The sequence below is a fragment of the Poecilia latipinna genome, unplaced genomic scaffold (genome assembly GCF_001443285.1).
Source record: "Poecilia latipinna isolate Pla-1442-1.1 unplaced genomic scaffold, P_latipinna-1.0 Scaffold334, whole genome shotgun sequence".
Lineage (NCBI taxonomy): Eukaryota > Metazoa > Chordata > Actinopteri > Cyprinodontiformes > Poeciliidae > Poecilia > Poecilia latipinna.
This window is the reverse complement of record NW_015112950.1, coordinates 64,626-71,806: the sequence shown is the minus strand read 5'-3', so window position 1 is coordinate 71,806 and position 7,181 is coordinate 64,626.

The window sequence follows — 7,181 nt, the reverse complement described above, 5'->3', positions numbered from 1 at the left end:
ATATATATATATATATATATATATATATATATATATATATATATATTTGCAGCTCTCAATTGACAATAAAGGAAAAAGTCACGAGATGTGAATACGTCTGGAAATATGGAGAGCCATTTCAGCCAAAATTAAATAAATAAATAAATAAATAAATAAATAAATGGGTGAAATAATATCTTTTTTACTCTGGTCTCTTTGTCATTTAATCAACCTGTTGCCGTGGTAACTGCCTGCGCCCCACAAACCCAGTAGAGATTAGTTAAAAACAACGGATTCAGTCCGTTAAGATTTTAGGTTTTCAGGCTTCATATTTATTTCTCGGTTAACAAGCATCTCCTCTCATGAACACAGCGGTAGCTGCTTAGCCAATTTAAACTTCTGCTCTGCTCATCAGGGTCTTTGTGTCCCTTTTTATTTTTGTAATGGTACCGAAATGCACAGAAAGGCGCAACACCTTGTTTAAAGATGTATTGGATCAGAGGACATGCTGGTCTCAACATCCTGGCGGCGTTCAGTTTGTCACCTACTCCCGAGATCAACTCAAAACCTTCCGCTATCGTCATTGAGCACCTATTGATTACATATGACTGTAGTTGGAAAACAAACATCAGCATTAGCTTACCGTGCAACGTCTGGGCAAGGACTCCTGGACGGACAGCAGCGGTGCATGTCTGAAAGATGGCCTCCGATGCAGATCTCCAAGGCTTGCCACTCTCATTCTCTCAGCTCGATGCTCCATAGAGCTGCCTCTGGATATTGCAGTTCACTTACGATGTACAGTAAAGTCTGCTCCTTATAGTTGGACCACAGCTGGTAGCTACGAAGGCGTCCTGAACCTTCAATCGTAAGCCAACTTCAGCGGCCGCTTCGTCCAAACTATAAAAAAACCCCGACGGTGAAGCTCTGAGTCCATGAGAGCCGCCAGCTGAAACACGTTCTGTCTGAGCGGCCACACAAAAATAAAGTCAGGAGTAATAACACTATTTTCTAATGAAGTTAATGAGCTTCAGCTTATTGATAACCCGTTAGTAGGTCGCCATCTTTCTTGAAGCAAAGTACGGTGTGACGCTAACCAACCAATTGGGGAAGGTGTAGCCTGATGACGTGCCTCTCCTTATTTGCATTTATTCTTTTCCCCCTTTTCCCGAGTTTTGCAGGGAAAATAGGATGTGATAAACAAGAAAATAAGGAAATACTAAATGAATTAGGGAAATTGGAAAATGGAAAAATTAAACATTTTTCAAACAAATGTTAAATGAAAAATAGATAAAAGAAAATTGGGTAAATAAAAAAGGGATATATGAGAAATTGATTAATGAAACTGGGGATTATGGAAAAGCCTGATTTGGATAAAAAGGAAGGGTGGGAAAAGAGGAGGACGGAGAAGCATAAACAAAACATTAAGAGCAGAGGTGGACGGATAATGAGGAGCTTGATGTAGAATTGCTGAAGCAGGCCTACATTAGTGGTTCACGTGCAACATCTAGTTAGACTGTTTCATCCGAGACTGATTTTACAAACCACAGCTCTCTCTGTTTTAGTCAACTCTTCTGTGTACTCAACTTTACACTTGCGTTTCTTTTTTTGTTTTTAGTTTTTTCTTCCCCTTTTCTCATTTTGCAGCACTCACCCATGCCAATTTGTGCACATGTCTCAATCAGGCAGAAAGGTATTAATTGATTCAATAAAATGTGTCATAAAATGAACAGCAAAACCACCAGAAGGATTGAATTCAGATTTGATGAACGACATCTCACAGCGTGAGGCTTTGTGCATGAGGCAACACACTGAGATTTGCAAAAAGAAAAAAAAATGCATGCATGATATGAGATTCTTTAAGATACAGACACGTCAAGCAGTTTTTCCAAGAACAAGTTACTGGAACAAATGCAAGTGCTAGACGTCTGTTAGTTTATTTGCAGCATGTATTCTGCTGAGACAAAATTCAGAAAGAAAAGGTGTATCTTTGTGCTTCTTTTTTTAAAGATAAAAAATAGAAACATTCTTAAAATTTGTGCACAACAGAACATATGAGTCTGTGCTGAATCATCGTTATGTCCGGCAATAAAAAGAGATTGAAATAAATCATACCATTGAATTTTGTTTAAATTAAAATGCTTCAAAAGCGCAACAAAAAAAAAGAAAGAAAAGGAAACTGCAAAACCTTATAAAAATAATCAGACCTTTTGAACCTTTTGTGTATTTTAAAAATATACAGCTACAAACCACATATTTCATTAGGATTTTCTTTAATACACTGTATTAAAGAAGTAATTCATAATAATTATGAATTAAGGGAAATGATACAGTGCTGTGTGATAGTTCTTGCCATTTTACAAGATCAAAAAACACATTTTAATGAGATAAATATGTCATTTGTAAATGCAATATGCAGATTTCAAATGATATGTTTATATGTATTAGAGGAAAAACAAACAACCTGCTTCTATTTGAAATAAAAAAGGATCACTGCGCTCTACTATACTGAGATGAATTTATGTCGAAGAAACTGACTTAAGTGTGGAAAAAAAGAGATGTAACAGGAAATAAAGCTAATCTAACAACATTTACCAAAGTAATTATGAAAGCAGAACAGCTAAACTGATATGGAAGGCATAAAAAAAAGAATAATCTAATTTCGACCAGTTCTTTGGAATGCAGAAATCTCAAAAAAGAAATGAATAAAACAGATACGAAGAAACTTTCCATTTGAGCCAGTAGATAAGTAACGTTTGCAACCTTTCTTACCAGCAGCTTTTCTTAACCGCTTTTGTCTCACTCAGCTTCACCACTCGAAATGGACTTCATGAAAACTATTTATTAGTCCACATTCTTTGCTACTGAGCTATGAGCTCTTCCTGTTTGCAGCAATAATCAAGAGCCACTCAGAGGTTCGTTGTGGCCAGAGGGAAGAATTGGTTTGTTTCCTGAAATAAGAAATTCAGTGTTTACTACTACTGCAAAGCTGTTAGTCGCATTAAGCTGATGTTTAGGAACCAGTCTGGGAGTTCATGAAAAAATAGATTAAAATCATTACCATTATATTTTATGTCATTGTTATTTTTATTGTAATATTGATTATTACTGTTTCCTTTTTTTGTACTAAGTCAGTGGATTTGATCACGCAAAAAAAATGGAAATAATAATCATAATTTAACAGAAAGATAAAATAGAGTGTGAGAGAAAGCAAACAAATAAGCGTCAGTGTGAAATGTAGTTTTTCAAAAAAGATTTCTTATTTTGTTTCCTCTGGCCTAAAAGGTTGAATGTGATTTGGTTTAATAAGCAAGAAGGAGACACATAAGTTTATTGGTGGTGCTTTGGCTTGAATCTTGACCATGCACATTCAAAACACTTTCACTTTGTTTCACCACGATGGATGGGATAAAATGAATGGATGAATGAATGAATAAATGAAGCCACGTACAGGTAAAATCAGGTCACAGAGAACAATAGAGGAGACCTGAACAAATCCAGCTTTAAAATGCGATGGCTTCATGATGCGACCTGGCTCCATATGAGGAGGAGAAGCAGCTAAACTAAACCAAAGTGACACCTAACATTATCTCTCCCAAGCATCCATTCAGCTGTTCATCATTCAGATGGAACCAGACGGTCAGAATGGTGGCAACAAAAGAGTAGAAAATCATATAGAGGCGGATGATTTATTCATGTATGATTATGTATTCCTCAATGAAGCCTTGAATCTCCATACAATCTGCCAAGGTCTTTAGACATTTTGGTTTTTATTTTTTTTTACAGGACACTTCAATTAAATGGTGATGAGACTGATTCAGCTCACATACAGAGTGTAGTTTCATGTGGTCAGTGCAGATGGCTGTAAGCAGGTCAGTACCAGACCCTCCTGGTCCTTTTAATATCACCATGATGCAATTTTTTACTAGTTTTTCTAAGTCTGGCTTGGCTTTTTCTCATCATGTCAGCGTGTGTTTTATTGACAGAGAGCATGCAGTGCCTTGGTGATACTGTTTGCCCATTTACAAGTTACTTTCATGTTTTTTTTGTCACACTTGGATGTTTTAGATTATCAAAGTTTTTAAAAATTTGGACAAAGACAATCATTGTTAAATGATTATTTGATTATTAGAAAAAAGCTATCCAAACCAACCTATGAAAAAGTAACAAAGTGTTAGCATTTAGCTGATGGAAATGAGAGCCGGCGGTGCTCTAGATGTTCTGTTGGTGAGACACTAATGTGCTCTTGGAGTAATTTTGGTAGGCCAGCCATTCCTGGGAGGATTACATATTTTCTCCTATTGTGGGCACTTCTTTACATTGGGACATGCTGTGCTGCTTTTTGAGGTCTTTTAGCCTAAGCCATCTTGCAAGACAGGCTCTGTTTAGGTGGATTTATAAATGTAGGGGCTAGCCAACCACACCAGGCATCAGCTTTGTGGTTAATACGTTAATCCAAGACTTAAGAAGTGAGACAGTTGTGCACTATGCAATTAATTTTGCGTCTTTTAATGAACAAAATGTGAAAAGTGAAAGCAGGCAAACCTTACAACTGATGGAAAAACACCAGCTGTCATCCTTTCCCTCTCTGAAAGTTCATCAGCAGACTGCAGGTCCTTAGATCTGTCCAACAGATAAACATATGGTTCTCACATTTCAAATGCACAAAGCCAAGTGATGGGAATAAACTCAACAACAGAGCAAACAAATGGCCCTTACCATCACAGAGTCCGAGAACACCCATACAAGAACCGCAGTGGTACTGGACTGTGGTACAACACAAACACCCACGTCCGCATGCAGGCCTTTGGTAAAGCTTAAGTAACTACTTCACTTAATCATTTGCTTTGACGGTCACAGACAAATATCACATCTTACACCTTCACGAATGTAATAAAATCAGTCTTATCCTTATGGTACGAAAATGTCTCCTCTCAGTTTTAAACTGACGTGAAAGCGAAACAACAAGGAAATAAAAAAAAGAAAGGCACCATCACAGAATAAAAAACATGCATGGCTGCTGAAGTCTCGCAAACATCCAACTCCAGACACATCTGTTTTAATTTGGAGTAAGAGAGCAAAAGCATGCTTCTCCTTCCATTAGAGTAATAACATGAGGCGGAATACAGACACGTCAGCTTGTTTACAGAAATGTTGCTGCCTTTTGCAGAAACCTATTGCTTCTCTGATGTTTTTGAAGCTTAACGGAGCCTCGTGTCGTCGCAGGTATTTAGAAAACAGTTTGAAGAGCAGCAACATGGAAATCCAGAGGCTATAGGCACAAATTTAGGATAAAATTGTTTTCAACTTATATACTTACATATGATTGGTTGGGAAGTCTTAGAGAAAGTTTTATATTTGTTATTCAGTTTTAAAAATAAGACCCTTGAACCTTTCAACACTTTGTCACATTATGCACTACACTTCTCCTCGTTCACTAGAACGTAGTGATGTGTTCCTTTCAATCGGGGAGTCAAAGCGTGTTTCATAAACCAGGAGGATATTTATGAAGCGCATAGTGATGATTGTGTTGATGGTGATAGTGCAAGCGGCGACCGCATGTCAGGTTGTACCATGTGACCAAAAAGGAAGTGGGGAACCAGTAAATATATAAATAAAGACTTCAGTTTAGACAGCAGGGTTTCATGGTACAACCCCCAAAAAACTAAGGTCATAAAAAATTTTTGCGGAAGGACAGGCTTATTATTGTCAGGATAAAAGACACGATTCATGAAAAGCATTGCTTGAATTTTTAGCTGAAATGCTTACATTGCAACGGTGTCAGCGCCCGGCTCTTATATCCTGAGAGAAACTAAGATCCCACACTTTTTCCATCAACTCCTCCTGGATTATTTACAATCCATGACAACGCGCTGTTTCAGAGGTTTCATAACAAAAGTCAAGCAGGCAAGCATTTTGTGTTTGGATTGTTCTGTCAATCTGAAGCCACCCAGCAGCAACGCATTCACATGAAGACTAACTCAAACCATAAAAGACACAAAGGCACACTCTGCTCATGCCACACAGGTTTCTCACAAAAAATATTCCAATCTAGATTCGGCTGGCCTCCAAGCTAGGAAAATCTAATCCCGACTATCTGGATGGGAACCGGAAAAGCTGCAAGACACACAGGTGTGCATTGAGCCGAGGCAAACTCGCTCCTCGTCCACTTCGTTCACGTCTTCAGGCTTGTGTGTGAATGTTCCCAGCTGCATCCAGTTTCTTCTCAGGATAGTAGAGTATATGTTTTTTTTTTTTTTTTAATTTTCTATAGAATTTTAGAAAGAAATAAAGAAAGAGATCATGAATAGACATGAAAACGTGGCTGAGACTAAATAGAGGCCTTCGGTTTGTCTTAGTGAGCTCTCCTAATAATTTATACTGTAAAATCTTTATCATCTTGAAAATGCTAAATGTGTAAGACATATTTCATTTAAACATGGCAGCAGCCATATCTGGTAATGTTCTGCTTTTAGCACCAGCATAGCAGGAACTGTTTCGGTTTCATGTGAAGCTGCTTTTGGTTCCACTGACAGAAATATAACCACTGCTATAATGAAGCAAAGGGAACAAAGTGGCTATGCATTTAATTCTGATTTGAGTCAACGGTGTATCCACCATACAACCGCACTACAGCAGTAAATCTTAAAAGTGTGCAATTTAACATAATCTGAATAATTAACAACTTCCATGACCACTATATCATCTCTTAGAGAGGATTTTTACCCCACTGATGGAGAGATGGTGTTGATTAGAGAATTAAAATAATCTGCCTTTGAGATTAAAAGTGGCATAGCGAATTAATAAAGCCTGCAGAACATCAGCAGGCACTCTAACCGTGACTGTGCAGCATAGTGACTCACGCCGACTGGTAAAGATTAATCATTGCATTTATTAACCGGAAAGTTCTTTGATTTGGATCTGGACCAGACGACGGTGTTTGTGAACTCTGACCTCACCGTGCTTTAAAACTATAAAAAGATGCAAATATTCAGAACTCTCAAAAGACTCAAACCAATTACTTATGATGGTATTTGCCTTTTTTAAACTTATTGTCAAGCAGTAAATATAATTTTTAGGGAGTTTTAGGAATTTAGATACAACAGGCTCATTAAACCTGATAAATGAAACTTGATTACTCAGGGTTTTCTACAGTGTATTTTTCGTATTGGTGAAGTTAAAGCCACAAACCTTTATGTATTTTA